Here is an 18673-nt window from a genome sequence, read left to right on the forward strand (position 1 = left end):
GAACTCTTAAACGTCATACAGCAATTCACCAAACCCCCCAGCGAGGCCAAGGACGTCACACCATCCCAGGAACTCTGCTACAAGCTCAGCGCCTACTTCCATCAGATCAAGACCCTCTATGACCACTTCAGCGACCAGATGCCGTACACCACTCCTTCCCCCTCTGCTGACCACCAGTTGACCATCACCACCTGGCCCCCGCCATGGTGGAACTCATCACCACGACCATGATGCAAAACTGGTCTGGAGCCCCCATGGACCCCTGCCCACCACACATCAACCAGAAGGCTGCCACCGCATTTGCCCCCGAACTAGGACGGACCATCAACGCCTCCCTCCAATCTGGCACCTTACCTGACTGGAATTAGGCAGAAGTCAAGCCCCTCCTCAAGAAGCCCACTGCCAACCCTACGGACCTAAAGAACTACTGGCCCATCTCTCCGCTCCCGTTCACCACCGAAAGAGTCGTAAAAGCCCAGCTGACCGCATTCATAGAAGTGCACTCCATCCTAGACGCCTCCCAGTCCAGATTCCGCAGCAACCACAGCACCGAGACCTCCCTCCTCGCTGCCCCTGATGACATCCGCATGCTACTCGACCAGGGAGACACCGCAGCCCTCATCCTACTAGACCTCTCTGCGGCCTTCGACACCATCTTACACCACACCCTCACAGCCAGATTCCACGATGCCAGGGTACAAGGAACCGCCCTCAACTGGATCCGATCCTTCCTCTTCAGCAGAACCCAGAGGATCAGACTTCCCCCTTTCATCTCCGAATCCACAAAGTTCAACTGTGGTGTACCAGACATCATGGGCTCAACATAGTATCTTATGCCGATGACACCCAACTCATCCTCTCCCTCACGAAGTATCCTGAAGACACCAGGCTCAGCTTCCAGGAAGGAATGAGGGATGTCGTGGCCTGGATGAACAACAGCTGCCTGAAGCTTAACACTGAGAAAACAGAGGTCCTCATCCTGGGACCCTCGACCTCCGCCTGGGACGACACATAGTGGCCCTCGAGAGTCCTCCCACCCTGACAGACCGTGCTCAGAACCTCGGCATCATCCTTGACTCCTGTCTCACCATGACCCACCAGATCAACACCTTCACCAGTTTCAACTGCCTCCGCATCCTCCGAAAGACCTTCAAATGGATCCCCCCCAAACACAGAAAAACCGTTACCCATGCACTCATAACCAGCAGGCTGGATTACAGAAACTCCCTCTATGCCGGCATCAACAGGACCCTTCTACACAAGCTCCAAATCATTCAGAAAGCCGCGGCCAGACTCATCCTCGGGACCCCACAGTACAAACGCATGACGCAGCGCCTTTGAGACCTACACTGGCTCCCCGTTGAGAAGAGAATAACCTACAAGCTTCTCACCCACACCTACAAATTCCTCCACATCATCGGACCCTAATACCTCAACGATAGAGTCTATTTCCACGCACCCAAAATAACTCTCTGATCCACTGACCTCACCCTGACGGAGAACCCCTGCATCCGCAGAAGCAGAGCAGGAGGAAGGGCCTTCTACATTGCAGCCAAAACCTGAAACAAGCTCCCAGTCGGCATCAGATGCTCCCCAGCCTGCACATCTTCAGGAAGGACCTCAAGACCTTGCTCTTCGACCAAGACTGAGCCAAAGCTGCCCACCCCCCAGCGCCTTGAGTCTCTCACGGGTGAGTAGCACCTTTTATAAATTCCTGATTGATTGATTGATTGAAGCATACATGTCTTTCCTTATCTGGACAACTGGCTCATCAAAGCCAGCACATACCAACAATGTCGCAAGCACAATTCCATAACCATTCAGCTGCTTCACCAGCTAGGGTTTTCAGTCAATGTGTTAAAATCACATCTTCAGCCAAACAAAGGTCAGGATTACATAGGAGCCACTCTGGATACTCAAAGGGCTCTAGCGTTTCCCAATGCAGCCAGAATTTGAAACATTCTGGCGCTCATTCTCAAATTTCAAGCCACTCAATCACTTCCAGCTCAAGTGTTTATGCAACTGCTGGGAATGATGGCATCTTGCATTATGATCGTTTCCCATGCCAGGTTACACATGCGTCCACTTCAGGAATGTTTAGCCAGTCAGTGGAACCAGTCACACGGTCTATTAACTGATCTAGTGTTGGTAAGCGGCCATACTCATCGCTCTTTGGGATGGTAGAACACCCAAAATCTGTCGAAAGGACGGCCGTTCAAAGACATGGTTCCACAGACAGTATTATCAGTGGACGCGTCTCTCACTAGCTGGGGAGCTCATCTTTAACAACACATAGTGCAAGGGCTATTGAGCTGACAGCAACAATTGCTTCACATCAATCATTCAGAGCTCATGGGAATCTTTCTAGCTCTCAAAGCCTTTCAAGATCACTTGTCTGGCAAAGCTGTACTATTCCGAACTGACAACATGACAGCTATGAATTACATACAGAAGCAGGGGGTGACGCACTCTCTCCAACTGTCCCACTTAGCCCAAGACATCTGGAGGTGGGCGCTTCACCACATTATTTATCTCCTAGCGGAACACCTCCCAGAAGTCAACACTCAAATGTCGGATCTCCTCAGCAGACAGAGGTATCAAATACACGAGTGGGAATTCATCCCCAAGTTCTCCAACCATACTTCCAAGCCTGGGGAGTCCCTCACATAGACCTGTTCGCAACACCCAAAAACACAAAATGCCAAAGCTTCGCCTCCAGGTATCCACACCAAAGGCAATGCTCTATGGATAAACTGGTCAGGGATATTTGCCTACACTTTTCTGCCTCTCCCACTCAGGCCATCAGTGGTTTGAAAACTCAGGCAAACATCCCTCATTCTAATACTAGTGACTCCAACATGGACACTTCAGTCTCCAGTCTCCTCAAACAGAGCCATGGAGAAATCAAATACCCAGATCCCAAACAACTGAACCTCATGATCTGGCTTCTGAAGTCAGAGTTTGGTTATCTGAAACTTCCACCAGACTGTATGAACATTATTAGAGAGGCCAGAAAGCTACGCAGCCAAGTGGAAGCGTTTTGTTATCTATTGCAATAGCAATCACATCAGCCCTCCTGATGCTTCCATACAGAACATACTGGGCAACCTATTACATTTGCAGCAGTCAGCATTGACCTATACATCCAACAGACTGCATCTCACTGCAATAGCAGCCTGTCTTCAAAATAGGCAACACTTATTGTTATTTTGAGTACCTGTCATCAAAGCATTTATGGAAGGACTAAAAAGAGCTATCCCACCAAGACCTCCACCTGCCCCAGTATAGAATCATAACATAGTCCTCACAAGGTTAATGGGTCCACCATTTAACCCATGCACAGATGTGAACTACAGTTCCTCATTTGGAGAACAGCATTCCTCATCACTTCTTTGAGGAGAGTGAGTGAACTACAGGAATGAACCATAGAAGAACCCTTTTTCCAGTTACACGAATATAAAGTAGTTCTTTGTACCAACCCCAAATTCCTACCTAAGGTGGAAACTGCATTTCACATCAATCAGTCAGTTGAATTACCTGTGTTCTCCTCTCAACCTGACTCTGTTGCATAGCGAGCTCTACATACCTTAGATGTCAGAAGGGCTCTTTTTTATTACATTGAAAAAAGAAAGCCATTTCGTAAAACCAAACAACTTTGTCGCTTTTGCACCACCTCACAAGGGCACTCCTATCTCCAAATCAGGTATTGTGAGGTGGATCGTTAAATGGATTCAGATTTTTTATGCACAAGCCAAATGGACTTTAACAGTACCCCCTAGAGCATATTCCACTCGCAAGCTGGGGGCGTTTAAAGTTTAAAAAATCTATTTTCTGATGAAAGACGACCTCGACCCTGTCGAACTTTCTCCAGATGGTGAGAAATTGTAATTTATTAATGTTTAATCTTTTGACTGTAAATGACTATTGCATTTGAATTATCACTTTTGAAACTAAAATACGTGAGTTTACAATCATTTTCCTGCCCGAAATTGGTCGAAATAGAAGCTTCTGAGTAGGAGGAAAAATGGCAAATTTGGTCACTGTGAGGCTTTAAAAAGTGGTTATTCAACATGAGGCACAATCCAATTGACATTTTCATTAATGTTTTCATCAGTCCAAAAAATCATTTTTTTAAAATGAAAAACGATGACCCCGGACCTGTCGAACTTTCTCCAGATGGTCAGAAATGGTCATTTTTTAATGTTTAATGTTTTGACTGTAAATGACTATTGCATGTGAATTATCACTTTTGGAACTTAAGTGTGTTTTGAGTCATTTTCCAGCCCAAAATTGGTCAAAATAGAAGCTTCTTAGTAGGAGGAAAAGTCTGTAAAATTGCAATTTTGGTCACTGTGAGGCTTTAAAAAGTGGTTATTCAACATGCGGCACAATCCAATTGACATTTTGCATCATTTTTTCTCCTGTAGAACAAATCAATTTTCTGATGAAAAGCGATGAACCAGGACATCTCGAACTTTCTCCAGATGGTCAGTAATGGTCATTTTTTAATGTTTAATCTTTTGACTGTAAATGACTATTGCATGTGAATTATCACTTTTGGAACTAAAATAAGTGTGTTTAGAGTCATTTTCCTGCCCGAAATTGGTCGAAATGGAAGCTTCTGAGTTGGAGGAAAAGTCTGTAAAAACTTACAATTTTGGTCACTGTGAGGCTTTAAAAAGTGGTCATTCAACATGAGGCACGATTCAATTGACATTTTGAATAATTTTTTCTACAGTTTAAAAAATCAATTTTCTGATGAAAAACGATGACCCAGCAACCTGTCGAACTTTCTCCAGATGGTTAGAAATGGTAATTTATTAACCCCTTGGATGCTCATGACGAGCTGGACTCGTCATGGCACACAGTTCTCGTGTGCCCATGACGAGTCCAGCTCGTCATGAGGCATCCCCTGGGAAATCCCTCTGGTGCGGGCACCAGTGAGGTTCTGGAGCGATCCGAACCCGTGAATTCGGTATCGTAGGACTGACACGATTTCGGTACCAATGAACCGCAAATGATCCATTGTATGCATGACAGTGTTTTCGCTACGCAACTAGCATGAATTCACTGAGAAATAGGGCATTCTGTGGTAAAGTCGTGGCATCCATTTTAGTTACGGCATCCATTTTGTTTCTTGCCCTCACATAGTCAATGAACGGACGATGACCCCGGCAGAGTCACCTTGTTAAGGACAGGTAAGCTCGAGCCCCGAGAAAGGCTGACGCTGCATGACTAGGCAGAATCAAGCTACCTCCCTTGCCTGAGGCCAGTCCTGCTGTACTGGTTCTCGTGTCCGTTGTCCTGACTGAAAGGCCGAAGACAGTAGCCATGCCCGTTTATGACCCATAAACACCTCTTATCCTACATTTCAATCCTTTGCACCTGGCTCTGCTCCTTTCCTTCTGGGCTTTTACAATGGGGAGGTTACGATTTTATGATGGGGAGGATCGGGCAAAGAATGGAAAACTGTCGAGAGGACCTGATCGAATACCGAAAACCTACGACTAATTATTGTTTGATGTCAAAATTTACTGTTTGTTTGGGATACCGGGTTGGGTATGAGAAATATTCGTGTAATGTAGCCTAAAGACATTTTGCGTGTATTTAAAGAGTAACCCACCTAATGCAATTTGAACAGTCTCGTAGATTCTGCCTCTGTGTGATTTCTGTGTCCCTGCAGTAAATAAACCTTGGTCTTTGACGCCACCATCGAGAAGCCCGTGTCTCTGTTTATTTGTGCACCGGGACAGGAGGAACTCAGGGGTCTTCGGGTGTTGTTTCCCTGACACCTCTGGACTCTTAAAAGTCCAGAACCTCAAATTGGCGCCCAACGTGGGGCGACGTCATCCGGTACCGGTCCAAAGCCTGAAAAGTTCGAGAAGTTTCGTGTGAAGATTCCGGAGGGAGGTACCCCGCTTCATCGATCCCTGCATGTCGTAAAAGTGGCCCGACGATCTCTTCCACGAGGGTTCCCGTTCCCAGACGGCTACAGAGGACCGCTGCCCTGACTGTCGCCCTGTCTTGGACCCGAGGTGCAGACCTTAGTATGGCGAGACGTAGACGGGTTCTCCTTGGTGACGTCTTCCACATTTCAGTTAAGTATTAAGTGGGTTACGCTCGATTTGGTTGTTCCTTGTTACTCTGGTTTAATTCGTAGATTATCATTGGTTGCTCTTGTTTAGATAATCTCTGTTTTGGTATTAGTTCATTTTGGTAGGCCTAAGTTCTTTGCGCATTTTGGTTGGAATTTGTCTTTGTTTGTCATGACTAACAGTAGTAATTGTTTCCTGTCCTGGTTACGTTGCAACGGGGATTCCCGGTTGGAGGATTCGTGTTCGGTTCCTCCGATTGGAACTCCTACATATGAGCTCTATTGTAAACATGGTGTTGGTCCTATTACGTATAATGAAGTATGGGCCCGTTATACCAAAAAAGATGGTGTCCTTAGTTGGCCACCGCATGGTAGCTTCGAAACGGAAATACTAGACAATCTAGAAATGAAGTTTTTCAAGAAAAAAGCCCGGCCGGCAATGTTTGATTCTTTTCGCGTATGGCGCAAAGAAGCCAAACAGAGAGAAATTAGGAAAACGAAGAAAGAACAGAAAGAGAAAGGGTTGACTTTAATGGAGTCTGCTAGGCAGCTGCATGTCAACGAGACTGAGAAAGCAATGGAGATGGCGAATAGAAAATATAATTTGGCAATTGATAAATGTTACCCTGTATTGCCATCATGTCCTGCTAAGCCGATGGAGGATCATGAAAAGGATCCTCTGTTGTCTTACCTGTTGAATTCACCCCCACTGTATGCACAGGGTATTACAGTACCACAGTTGCTACCTGTTGTACAGCCAGCTGCTGGTCAGCCTGGAATAGTTGCTCCACTTCCTTTGATTCCAGCTCCTATCCTTCCCGTGGTTAATGTTCCTTCGGCACCCCCTCTTCCTGGGACGCCCGTTCCGCCTTTGCCTGTCGTTTCGCAAACTGCTTTACCTGCTACTCCCACCTTTACTATTTCATCTGCTTCAGCTGTCCTGTCCCCGAACCCTGTGAACATTCTGACTCCGCTTTCCGTTCGTCGGAAAATAACCGACTCTGTAACTAATATCTTAACTCCTCTCTACAGGTCTTTAATTGGGACCCCCGTTTCTGACTCTATACAGAGACGTAGCCAGCTTCCTGGTTCCCAGGAACGAGACACGTTAGATTCGACAGCTCTTAGGTGGATGTCAAAAGCTGCGAAGTATGATGCACGAAGAGTGTTAGATACCTTTATGCAATGGAATGAACCAACTCAACGTTATGTTTTTGACGTGATGTGTTCTCTTGTGCGTGAAGAATGGGAAGATGATGATTTAGACTCCGTCCCCTCTGACCTGATAAATATTCAACAGAAATTTGCCGCAGGAATGGTGATAGGTCCAGAAGTAAGGGGAGCGATAGAACTGATTTTAGCTTATAGGGATGAGTCCCCTCTTCGAGCGACAAGAGACCCTGATGGTTCACCAATTACTACTAGGAAACGACGAGGACAATATCCGATGAGGGAAGTTCCACCGATATGGCGTGATGCAGTTCCAGCTGATGGGGCTAATAATATTGTCGCTGCCCCGGCATATTTCCAGAGAGTGTGGATACACATCCCTTGGAAACGGGCCGAAGTGTTAGCCGTAAAACAAGCATTACCAGACCCACGTAAAAATCCTGCTGGTTATTACAAAGAGTTAACGCAGACAGTTCAAGCGTGTATCATGAATTTGGCAGACATTGAAATGTTGTTTGGTAACGTGGTGCCACAGCCTATATGGGCCAAAATTCGGCAAGAAAACCACCCAGTCGCCTTAGGAGGTGATTGGGCAGCTATTATAGCGGCAGATGCGCAACAAGTTGGCGGTGCTAAACCTGAACCTCTGATTGCTGCTTTACCTGGCAGAATAATTACTCTGATGAAAACGCTGATGCCAGCGTTACGAGTCAATTGGGATAAATTATCGGCATGCACGCAAAAGAAGGACGAAAGCGTCTCTGACTTCTTCACTAGATTTGAAGAGACCTTCGTAGACCACAGTGGGCAAGATATGAGTACTGAGGGAGGCCAGAGATTGTTTGTCGACAAGTTCGTGTTTAATTTACTACCTGAGCTTAGTAACAAGTTAAAGGATTCTGAAAGTGCATGGGCAGTGTCAACGGTGGCACAGATACTTGCAACTGCTCAGTATTACGAGAATAGAGAGAAAGAAGAGAAGGAAAAGTCAGAAAAGAAAACGAAAGATTTAAAGACCAAAGTTCTTCTGCAACAGGCGTATCCGCCTCGTTCGAATCAGTCAGATTCACAGCAGCGACCCCAGTTTCAGCCACAGCCACAATTCCAGCAAGGGACGGCCCAAAGATTTAATTATGGTTTTCCCCGACAACAGTTAGCATGGAATCAGTGTGCTTATTGTAAAAAGGAGGGTCATTATAAGAATGAGTGCCCAGTACTGCACCCACAAACTAGTGGTGTCCCAGCTCAGAGAGGTAATGTTGGGTTTATGCAAGCTCCTAGAGGTAGAGGGCGTGGTACGATGACACCACAGACTGATCGCCAATCGAATTATTTTGATCAGCAAAATATACAACCTACGCAACCAGGTAGATCTCCACAGTATCATGTTGGAGATTACTATGATCATAATGAAGACATTCAAAGAAGCGAGCACTAGGACAGCCGCAGGCAAAGAGAGGGAGTAGTATCAGTTCCAGTTGATCAGAGTGGACCTTATGTCGCAGTAGTTACCTCAGGCGTGGTCGAACCGTTTCTGTTGGATACTGGTGCGGCAAAAAGTTCAATTATGCATGCGATACTCCCTGGCGCACCTTTGTCTGGCTTAACGAACACCTCGGTAGGATTCTCAGGCGCCCCTGTTCACAATCCTGTTTCTAGTCCTTTGTCAATATCTGTTGGGCCATGCGAACTAGAAGCACCCCTTATCCTAACAACCGGTTGTAATGAGAATCTGCTTGGTTTAGATCTGTTGAAACGCCTGCACGCGACACTGTACTGTTCTCCTTCGGGAGTACAGCTCACATTAGGCAAACGAGTCATCTCTCCAATGTATATGTCGATGGACAAGCTCCCACCGGAGCTGCGTTCTCTCCCTGATACTCTTTGGGCGACTGGTCCTAATGATGTAGGCCTCTTGGAAATTCCCCCTTATGTAGTAAGTCTGAAAGCTGATGTTAAAGTCCCACGAATCCCACAGTATCGGATTTCGAATGAAGGTGAACGAGCACTCTTGCTGATTGTGAAAGACTTAATACAGAAAGATGTGATTGAGGAAACTAGAGGAAACGTCTGCAATAGTCCTGTTCTGCAGATCTTGAAACGTACTGACCCTTCCAAACCTCCAATTTACAGATTTGTGATTGACCTCAGAGAAGTTAACAAAATAGTGATTCCACAGTTTCCTGTAGTCCCAGATATCACTGCATTACTGACGTTGATTCCTGCCTCAGCTTCATGGTTTACAGTGATCGACTTGACAAATGCCTTTTTCAGCATTCCCATAGCCGAGGAAAGTAGAGACATTTTTGGTTTCTCCTTAGGAGGTCGCAGTTTCAGATTCAAACGCGCTCCACAAGGTTATTGTGAGAGCCCTTCAATTTACAGCCAAGCATTGAAGAGTCAATTAGATGCCCTTGTACTCCCTCATGGTGTTGCTCTGATCCAATACGTAGACGATCTTTTACTAGCCGCTGATGACAAGGAAACTTGCAAAGCAGCTACAATTTCTTTATTACGTCATTTGTCAGACTTACATCACAAGGTGTCACCTTCTAAACTGCAATATTGTTGCCAAGAAGTGACCTACTTAGGTCATCTTTTGTCAAAGGAGGGAAGAAGGTTGACCCCAGAGAGAATCAAAGCAATTTCACAGATGACTGTACCAAGCACACAGAGAGAAGTGCGTGCGTTTTTGGGTATTACGTCATACTGCAGGCAACGGATCCCAAATTTTTCTCTCATGGCGAAACCATTGGTAGCCCTGACTGGAAAAGGTGTTCCGAGCCCTTTGCCATGGTCTGATGAATGTCAACAGAGCTTCTCTGACTTACGTGATGCGCTGTGTTCAGCTCCTGTGTTGGGTACTCCTGATTACAGTAAGCCGTTTACTCTATATGTCCATGACAACCAGAAGGTTGTGCATTGAGTGTATTAACGCAACAATTTGGTGACAAACAGCGTCCTTGTGCATATTTCTCATCCACATTAGATCCGGTAGCCAGAGCGTTGCCAAGTTGTTTGAGAGCTACAGCGGCAGCTGCAGTGTCTATTCGACAGTCTGCTGGACTAGTCATGAACAATATGTTAGTAGTCATGGTTCCACATGCTGTGGATACACTCATGAATCAAACGAAAACTCAGCACCTCACCAGTGCTAGACTATCAGGCTATGAGCTGACGCTTTTGGCAAGTCACATTCAGATCAAGCGATGCAACATATTGAATCCAGCAACACTGTTGCCGACTACTCAGGAGTCGAGTGATTCAGAGCCCCATGATTGTTGTTTCAGAACTGAGGAAGAAACAAAAGGTAGGATTGATTTAAAAGACACTCCGTTACTAGACCCAGACGGCACTTTATATGTCGATGGGTCGTGTTTCAAACTACAGAATAGCGATGTGACGGCCGCATATGCAGTTACGACTTTGAGTACGATTGTTGAGACTGCAAGAGTAAGTCAGAATTCCGCCCAAGCTGCAGAATTAATTGCATTAACAAGAGCATGTGTTTTAGCTGAGGGAAAGAGAGTGAATGTGTTTACTGATAGCCAATACGCCTTCGGCGTTGCACACAATTTTGGGCGTCTCTGGAGAGAAAGAGGTTTTCTCACGTCCCACGGGACTAAGATCCAACATGGACAGTTAGTCAGCGATCTATTGGAATCCCTGACTCTACCGAATGAAGTTGCAATTGTGAAGTGCAGTGCACATCGGAAGATTACGGATGATGTTGGCCGTGGAAATGCGTTTGCTGATGAGGTCGCTAAAGAAACGGCCAAGAACATGACGAGCCGAATGTACGTTGCAACGTCTGCAAGATGGATTGCGGAATCAGGAATGTGTGAGAATACGATTGAAAGTGTGAAAACAATCCAGAATGAAGCAACTGAAAATGAGAAGAATGAATGGAAGGAGAAAACGGGTAAAATGGATTCAAGTGGATGTTGGGTTGATTTGTCTGAGCAGCAGCGTTGGATGTTACCTGATGCGTATGTGCTCGCAGTAGTCACGATGGCGCATGGAGCGGCGCACATCAGTTCGAAAGGGATCTGTAAAATGTTAGCTCCAGTATGGAAGAACGATGGAATTACTAAGTGTGCAGAAAGAGTGGTGAAAAATTGCATGATATGCCTGATGCATAATCCTGGCAAGGGAACCCCAACCCCAACTGGCCATTTTGCTCCCCCTTCTTGTCCCTTTGAAGTGATTCAGTTGGATTTTATCCACATGGACAGGTGTAACAATCTCAAATACGTTCTAGTGGTAGTCTGTGCCTTCTCAAGATGGATTGAGGCATATCCGTTAAAGGACAACACTGCTATGCCCACTGCCAAAATCCTCCTCAAAGAATACTTCCCCAGGTATGGTATGCCACGGATTGTTTGGTCGGACAATGGAAGTGAGTTTGTAGGGAAAGTTATGAAGAGTGTGTGTGCGGGTCTGGGTATTTCCCAAAAATTCCACAGTGCGAATCACCCACAATCAGCGGGTTTGGTTGAAGGGTACAATGGCACCCTGAAGCTGAAACTTGCAAAAATTCAAGCTTCCACTGGTCTCTCTTGGCCAGACGCACTGCCTTTAAGCTTTACTGTCCACCAGAGCGACTGTACACTCTCGAGTAGGGCTTAGCCCATATGAGATTGTGTTTGGCCGCCCTGCTAATGTTTGGGGAGTCCCTAGGCCAAAGGAATTCAAACAGATTGAATACCCAATGTTGATTGATTACCTTCATGATCTGACTGCTAAATTGAGCCTTATTCATCAACAGGTATTCGAATCCTTGCCTAAAATGCCGGAGAGTCCAGGCCACACGTTGAAACCAGGCGACCAAGTGGTAGTTCGGAACTTTGAACGTACTCGGAACCTCCAGCCAAGATTCGTGGGTCCGTTTCAGGTCCTCCTCACAACAAGAACTGCAGTACGCCTAGCTGGAAGGAAAAATTGGGTGCACGCCAGCCATACGAAGCGTGTCCCTCTTCCACTCCCCTATGATAACTGGGTTAGACAGGGAATTGGTGTATCCGAGACAGAACCTGTTCCTAGGCACATCCCTTTCAGTGATGCAGAGTACATAACGGACCACCCACGAACGGAAACACAGAACTTTGACACCCCAGCAGGAACCGCTCCTTTGAATCCTGAACCGAGTATTGTACAAAGTGAATATTTGTCACCTGTGGAGTCGAACATTTCCGCACCTGTAGACCAGCTATTTCAAGATCAGACAAGACCCGGAAAGTACAGATATAATCTACGTTCTCATGTTATGAACTAATGACATTGCATAATTACCCTTCTGTTTGAAAACTGTTTTGATCTTACTGCATTCCATTCAGTCAGGAAGTTTGCTCAATTTTTATCTTTTTGTTTTTTTTATTGTTTCTCTCACCTTGCCATCTGGGTTACCGTAGGGTCGTAACGTGTGCCTTGTTTTAATTTGCAGGGAATCAGACACTAGGTCGGTTTTTTTCTGTTTGTCTTGGAAACTCCCAGGATAAACAGAGGCAAGTTTTTAACAGGTACAAACCATCCGTTGCGAACGGTTGTAGAAGATGGAGCTTCCTGAATTACGACGGGTTAATGTCATAAATGTGCACAAGACAAAATTATATGACATATTGTACAGTAAATGTTTCCAAATGCAATGTACTCTAACACTTCTAATTGTTTTAATAACTTTGGTAGGCGGAATTATTTTTGGTATTCAGTTGATCTTTACACCTGTTGCATCTACAGTATCTCCCCATGCTCCTGTTTCTCCGACTGTTGTTTCTCTTCATTCTTTCCATCCTTTTCCTGCCCACGAGCAAGCTCGACGCTCTGAGTTTATAAATAACACTTTCATTCAACTCTTGCACCAACATCAACTAGTGGTTAATACAACAAACTGCTGGGTGTGTGGTTTGATACCACATACCATGGACAAGGGCATCCCCTATCTGGTCCTGCCTTTTAGTTATAATGGATCATTCTGGGCATTATCCTCCACGACCTCCGCGTTCCACCCGGTATAACTCTGCTAATAGAGCCTTGGTAAAAGGAATCACTGATATGGTGAGAGATGTCAATAATACTCCGTTCATTCCCAAGGATGAATTGCGAGTTTACATGGGTTGGAATGTTACGGAATATGGCATTACTCTGGGTGAGAACAAACGTAAGAGCTCAACTCCGATCTGGGTCGTACCCCACCAAGGTCAAGTCTGTTTGCAAGGAAATGGGAGGAATCCGAAAGCTCGACTAGGGAAAAGTGACTGTATCGAAACATATGTTTTCCCCTCACAGTCTTCCCCTGCATTCTTAGCTGCTAAGGGTACCTATTTTGTTTGCCAAGACAGAGCATACACATGGCTGCCTGCTGACTTCTCAGGCTCATGTTACATCGCTCAACTGTTACCTCCGACATATACTGCTGCACCGGACTATCACAAAACTAGAGTTATGAGAGGTGTTTTCAGTAAAGAAGATACTGCTGGCCAAGAGGCAGGAGACTTTTTCAAGGGTTTCCTCCCATTCTGGGGGCCTATGGCCAACAGTAGAAACTTACGTCAACTAACACGGGTAGTTGAATCCACTATCACTGAGACGGCGGGTGCTCTTAGTAACCTGACAGCTGAGCTTCAAGCGGATCGCCTCATGACGTTACAGAACCGTATGGTCCTTGACGTGTTACTTGCAGATCGAGGTGGAGTGTGTAAGATGATCCAATCGAGTTGCTGTGTTTTTATCCCAGATAATGCGCCAACGGTGTACAAGGCCATCTCTAAGTTACATAAGATCTCTGACTCTATTCATGTAGAGGAAGGTGACTGGTCATTAATGGGATGGTTCTGGAGCCTGTTGTCTGCGTGGGGATGGAAGGTTCATTAGTATTTTTATTTTCGTGTTGTCTCATTGTTCAGTGTGGTCCTGCCTTATGTAATCTCTGCATTTCTACATGCGTAAGAAGACCACCTGTTTTTAGAGATACGCCACGAGATAGAGTAATGCTGCAACAAAACATCAATGACCTGATGAACATAGAAATGGACTCTGACATAGAGTGAGTTATTGCCTATGTAAGGGCAAAAGGACGGTCTGAGGTTCTGTAGCGATCCGAACCCGTGAATTCGGTATCGTAGGACTGACACGATTTCGGTACCAATGAACCGCAAATGATCCATTGTATGCATGACAGTGTTTTCGCTACGCAACTAGCATGAATTCACTGAGAAATAGGGCATTCTGTGGTAAAGTCGTGGCATCCATTTTAGTTACGGCATCCATTTTGTTTCTTGCCCTCACATAGTCAATGAACGGACGATGACCCCGGCAGAGTCACCTTGTTAAGGACACGTAAGCTCGAGCCCCGAGAAAGGCTGACGCTGCATGACTAGGCAGAATCAAGCTACCTCCCTTGCCTAAGGCCAGTCCTGCTGTACTGGTTCTCGTGTCCGTTGTCCTGACTGAAAGGCCGAAGACGGTAGCCATGCCCGTTTATGACCCATAAACACCTCTTATCCTACATTTCAATCCTTTGCACCTGGCTCTGCTCCTTTCCTTCTGGGCTTTTACAATGGGGAGGTTACGATTTTATGATGGGGAGGATCGGGCAAAGAATGGAAAACTGTCGAGAGGACCTGATCAAATACCGAAAACCTACGACTAATTATTGTTTGATGTCAAAATTTACTGTTTGTTTGGGATACCGGGTTGGGCATGAGAAATATTCGTGTAATGTAGCCTAAAGACATTTTGCGTGTATTTAAAGAGTAACCCACTTAATGCAATTTGAACAGTCTCGTAGATTCTGCCTCTGTGTGGTTCCTATGATTTCTGTGTCCCTGCAGTAAATAAACCTTGGTCTTTGACGCCACCATCGAGAAGCCCGTGTCTCTGTTTATTTGTGCACCGGGACAGGAGGAACTCAGGGGTCTTCGGGTGTTGTTTCCCTGACACCTCTGGACTCTTAAAAGTCCAGAACTTCACCAGAGGGAATCCCTTTAATTCAAAATAGCCTCGGGAGCTGGGGAAGAGTTTCCCCAGCTCCCGAGGCCCCCCCTGCTTTCCCTGTAATGACGATCGGCGCACACGTTGCGCCAACGTCATTACAGTGAAACCGAAACTGAAATGAGCCAAGAGGCTCATTTCAGTTTCACTTTCTACGTGCTCAGGGGTCTATCTCAGCCCCCTGAGCACGTAGAAAGACGGTAGAGGTATCGTTGGAAAGGGGAGAATCCAGTGGATCCCTGCTTGGGGATTGCCACAGGAGGGCGATCCCCAAGCAGGGATCCACCCACTAGACACCAGGGAGGGGGGAGCGGACCCTTGGGCAAGTGCTTTGCTCCCCCCTGATTATTTTGGCAACATTGAGTCTTTTTGCCCCCCTGGGGGGGCAGATGGGGGCAATAGCCTCCAATCTGCCCCCCGGGGGGCAAAAAGCGCACTAGACACCAGGGAATTTTTTATAAAGTAAAAATAGGGGTGGGGGCTGCCCAAAACGGGCAGGCCCATGCCCTCCCCCACCCCCCAATTATTAGTCTTTCTGCAGATGGGGCATAAAAATTGCCCCTTGCCTGTGGTGGGTCCTTAGGCCTCCCACACGAGTGAGGCACCGTTTTTATCGGGAGACCCGGGGGAACCCTGGGTGGTAGGAAATTTGTGTCAGCCCAGTGATGCCACAACTTTCCCACACAAAAATGTTTGAAAAAGGTGATTTTTTTCAGCTAAATTTGAGGTTTGCAGTGCCATCCTGGGTAAGGAAACGTTGGGGGATCCATGCAAACCATACCTCCCTGGAATTCCCTGGGTGTCTAGTTTTCAGAAATGTGTGGGTTTGGTAGGTTTCCCTAGGTGGCCGCCGAGCACCGGGCCAAAAAACCAAGTGACCCCCCTTGCAAAACCAGGTCGTTTTGAGATAGGCAATCTTCATGTCGCCTCACTACGTTGTGGGCCCTTGCCTGTCGCGGGTACTTGGGCCTCCCACACGAGTGAGGCACCGTTTTTATCGGGAGACCCGGGGGAACGCTGGGTGGTAGGAAATTTGTTTCAGCCCGGTGATGCCACAACTTTCCCACTCAAAAATGTGTGAAAAAGGTGATTTTTTCAGCTAACTTTGAGGTTTACAGGACATTCTGGGTAACAAAACGTTGGGGGATCCACGCAAGCCATACCTCCCTGGAATCCCCCGGGTGTCTAGTTTTCAGAAATGTGTGGGTTTGGTAGGTTTCCCTAGGTGCCGGCAAAGCTAGGGTTAAAAAACTACAGCTAGGTACTTTGCCAAAAAAGGTTCATTTTTCACTGCGAAATTGAGGTGTGTCCACGATGCATTTTGCGCCGTTTCCTGTCGAGGGCACTAGGCCGACCCACACAAGTGAGGTTCCATTTTTGTCGGAAGACTTTGGGGAACACGGGGTGGGTGGAAATTTGTGGATCCACGCAGATTCCAGAACTTTCCACCACAGAAATCTGGGGAAAATGTGTTTTATTTGGCAATTTTTTAGGTCTGCAAGGGATTCTTTGTAACAGAACCTGGTGGGAGGCAGTCAAGTCACCCCATCCTGGATTCCCCTGGGTGTCTAGTTTTCAAAAATGCATAGGTTTGCTAGGTTTCCTTAGGTGCCGGCAGAGCTATGTTTCAAAAACTACAGCTAGGCACTTTGTCATAAAAGGGTCATTTTTCACTGCGAAATTGAGGTGTGTCCACATTACGTTTTGCACCCTTTCCTGTCGCGGGCACTAGGCCGACCCACACAAGTGAGGTACCATATTTCTCAGAAGACTTTGGGGAATGCGTAGTAGGTGGAAATTTGTGGATCCACTCAAATTCCAGAAATTTACACCACAGAAATGTGAGGAATTTTTTTTTTTTTTTTTTTTTAAAGTTTAAGTTTGCAAGGGATTCTGGGTGATGGAACCTGGTGAGAGGCAGTCAAGTCACCCCATCCTGGATTCCCCTGGCTGTCTAGTTTTCAATAATGTATAGGTTTGCTAGGTTTCCCTAGGTGCAGGCAGAGCTAGGGTTAAAAAACTACAGCTAGCCACTGGGTAATTTTGCATTGTGAAAATGTGGTGTGTTCACGTTGGGTTTTGAGCCATTTCCTGTCGTGGGCACTATGCCTACCCATACAAGTGAGGTACCATTTTTATCGGGAGACTTAGGGTAATTCAGATTTGTAAAGAACTGTTATTACCTATTGACTTTCGATGCATTTCTGCCTTCCAAATGAAAGACATTGTGTAAAAAAGAAGTCATTCTAAAAAATGATTGATAATTCTCATGCTAGTATGAGTATTCCCAATTTCGGAAATGTGCAAATATCTACTGTTTCTAAACTCTATATTTTGTTCCCATTTCAGAAATACATAGGTGTCTTTCATACCGATTTTTCCATGTACACATTTTTACAGAATGATTACTATATACCCGGTACATAATAAAAAACCATTGCAAGTTGCTGCTCAGTTTTTGGATCTGGGTTCATAGGGTTCTTGGTGACCCTACAAGTCCTATATATCCCCACAACCAGTAATGTCCAGCGGATGTAAAGGTATATTGCTTTCAAAGAGCTGTCATAATTAGAAGAAGTTACAGGTGAAAACGTTGACACAAAAGGCTGTTTTTTTCAACAGATTTTCAATTTATCTGACATTTAACTTTTAGTTTCTATAAAGAAACCTTGATGGATCTACACAAATGACCCCTTGCTGAATTCAGAATTTTGTCTACTTCTCTAAAATGTATTGCTTTCCAGGATCCATTATTGCTTTTGTTACCCATTTGTACCATTAACTGGAAGGAGGTCGAAAGCACAAAAAATAGGCTATGTTCCAGAAAAATGCCAAAACTGTGTAAAAAATGTTGGTTTTCTGACAAAAGTCTGGTATCCCCTAAAAGCTGGGAAAATGGTGATTTCAGCCCCACAAACCCTTTTTTGATAACATTTGCAGGGAAAAACCCAGATGCTTTTATTTGCAGCTCGTTTTTCCCATTTTTCCCCCAAAAAACAAAGTTTGCTGTATTTTGGCTCATTTCTTTGACCCCTCCAGGGGAATCCACAAACCCTTTAGAATCCCCATGATGTTGGAAGAAAAGGCGTGGATACCTTATGTGGTCAAAAAGTTACAGGGGTCTCACTGCGCACTACCCCAAATAGCCAAGAAAAGGCCTGGCAGCGAAGGGGTTAATCTTTAATCTTTTGACTGTACTATTGCATGTGAATGAAAACTTCTGGAACTAACATAAGTGTGTTTAGAGTCATTTTCCTGTCCGAAATTGGACGAAATATAAACTTCTGACTAGAATGAAAAGTCTGTAAAAACTTACAATTTTGGTCACTGTGAGGCTTTAAAAAGTGGTTATTCAACATGAGCACAATCCAATTGACATTTTGCATCATTTTTTCTCCAGTAGAACAAATCAATTTTCTG

This window comes from Triturus cristatus, chromosome 3_2 (genome assembly GCF_964204655.1).
Source record: "Triturus cristatus chromosome 3_2, aTriCri1.1, whole genome shotgun sequence".
Lineage (NCBI taxonomy): Eukaryota > Metazoa > Chordata > Amphibia > Caudata > Salamandridae > Triturus > Triturus cristatus.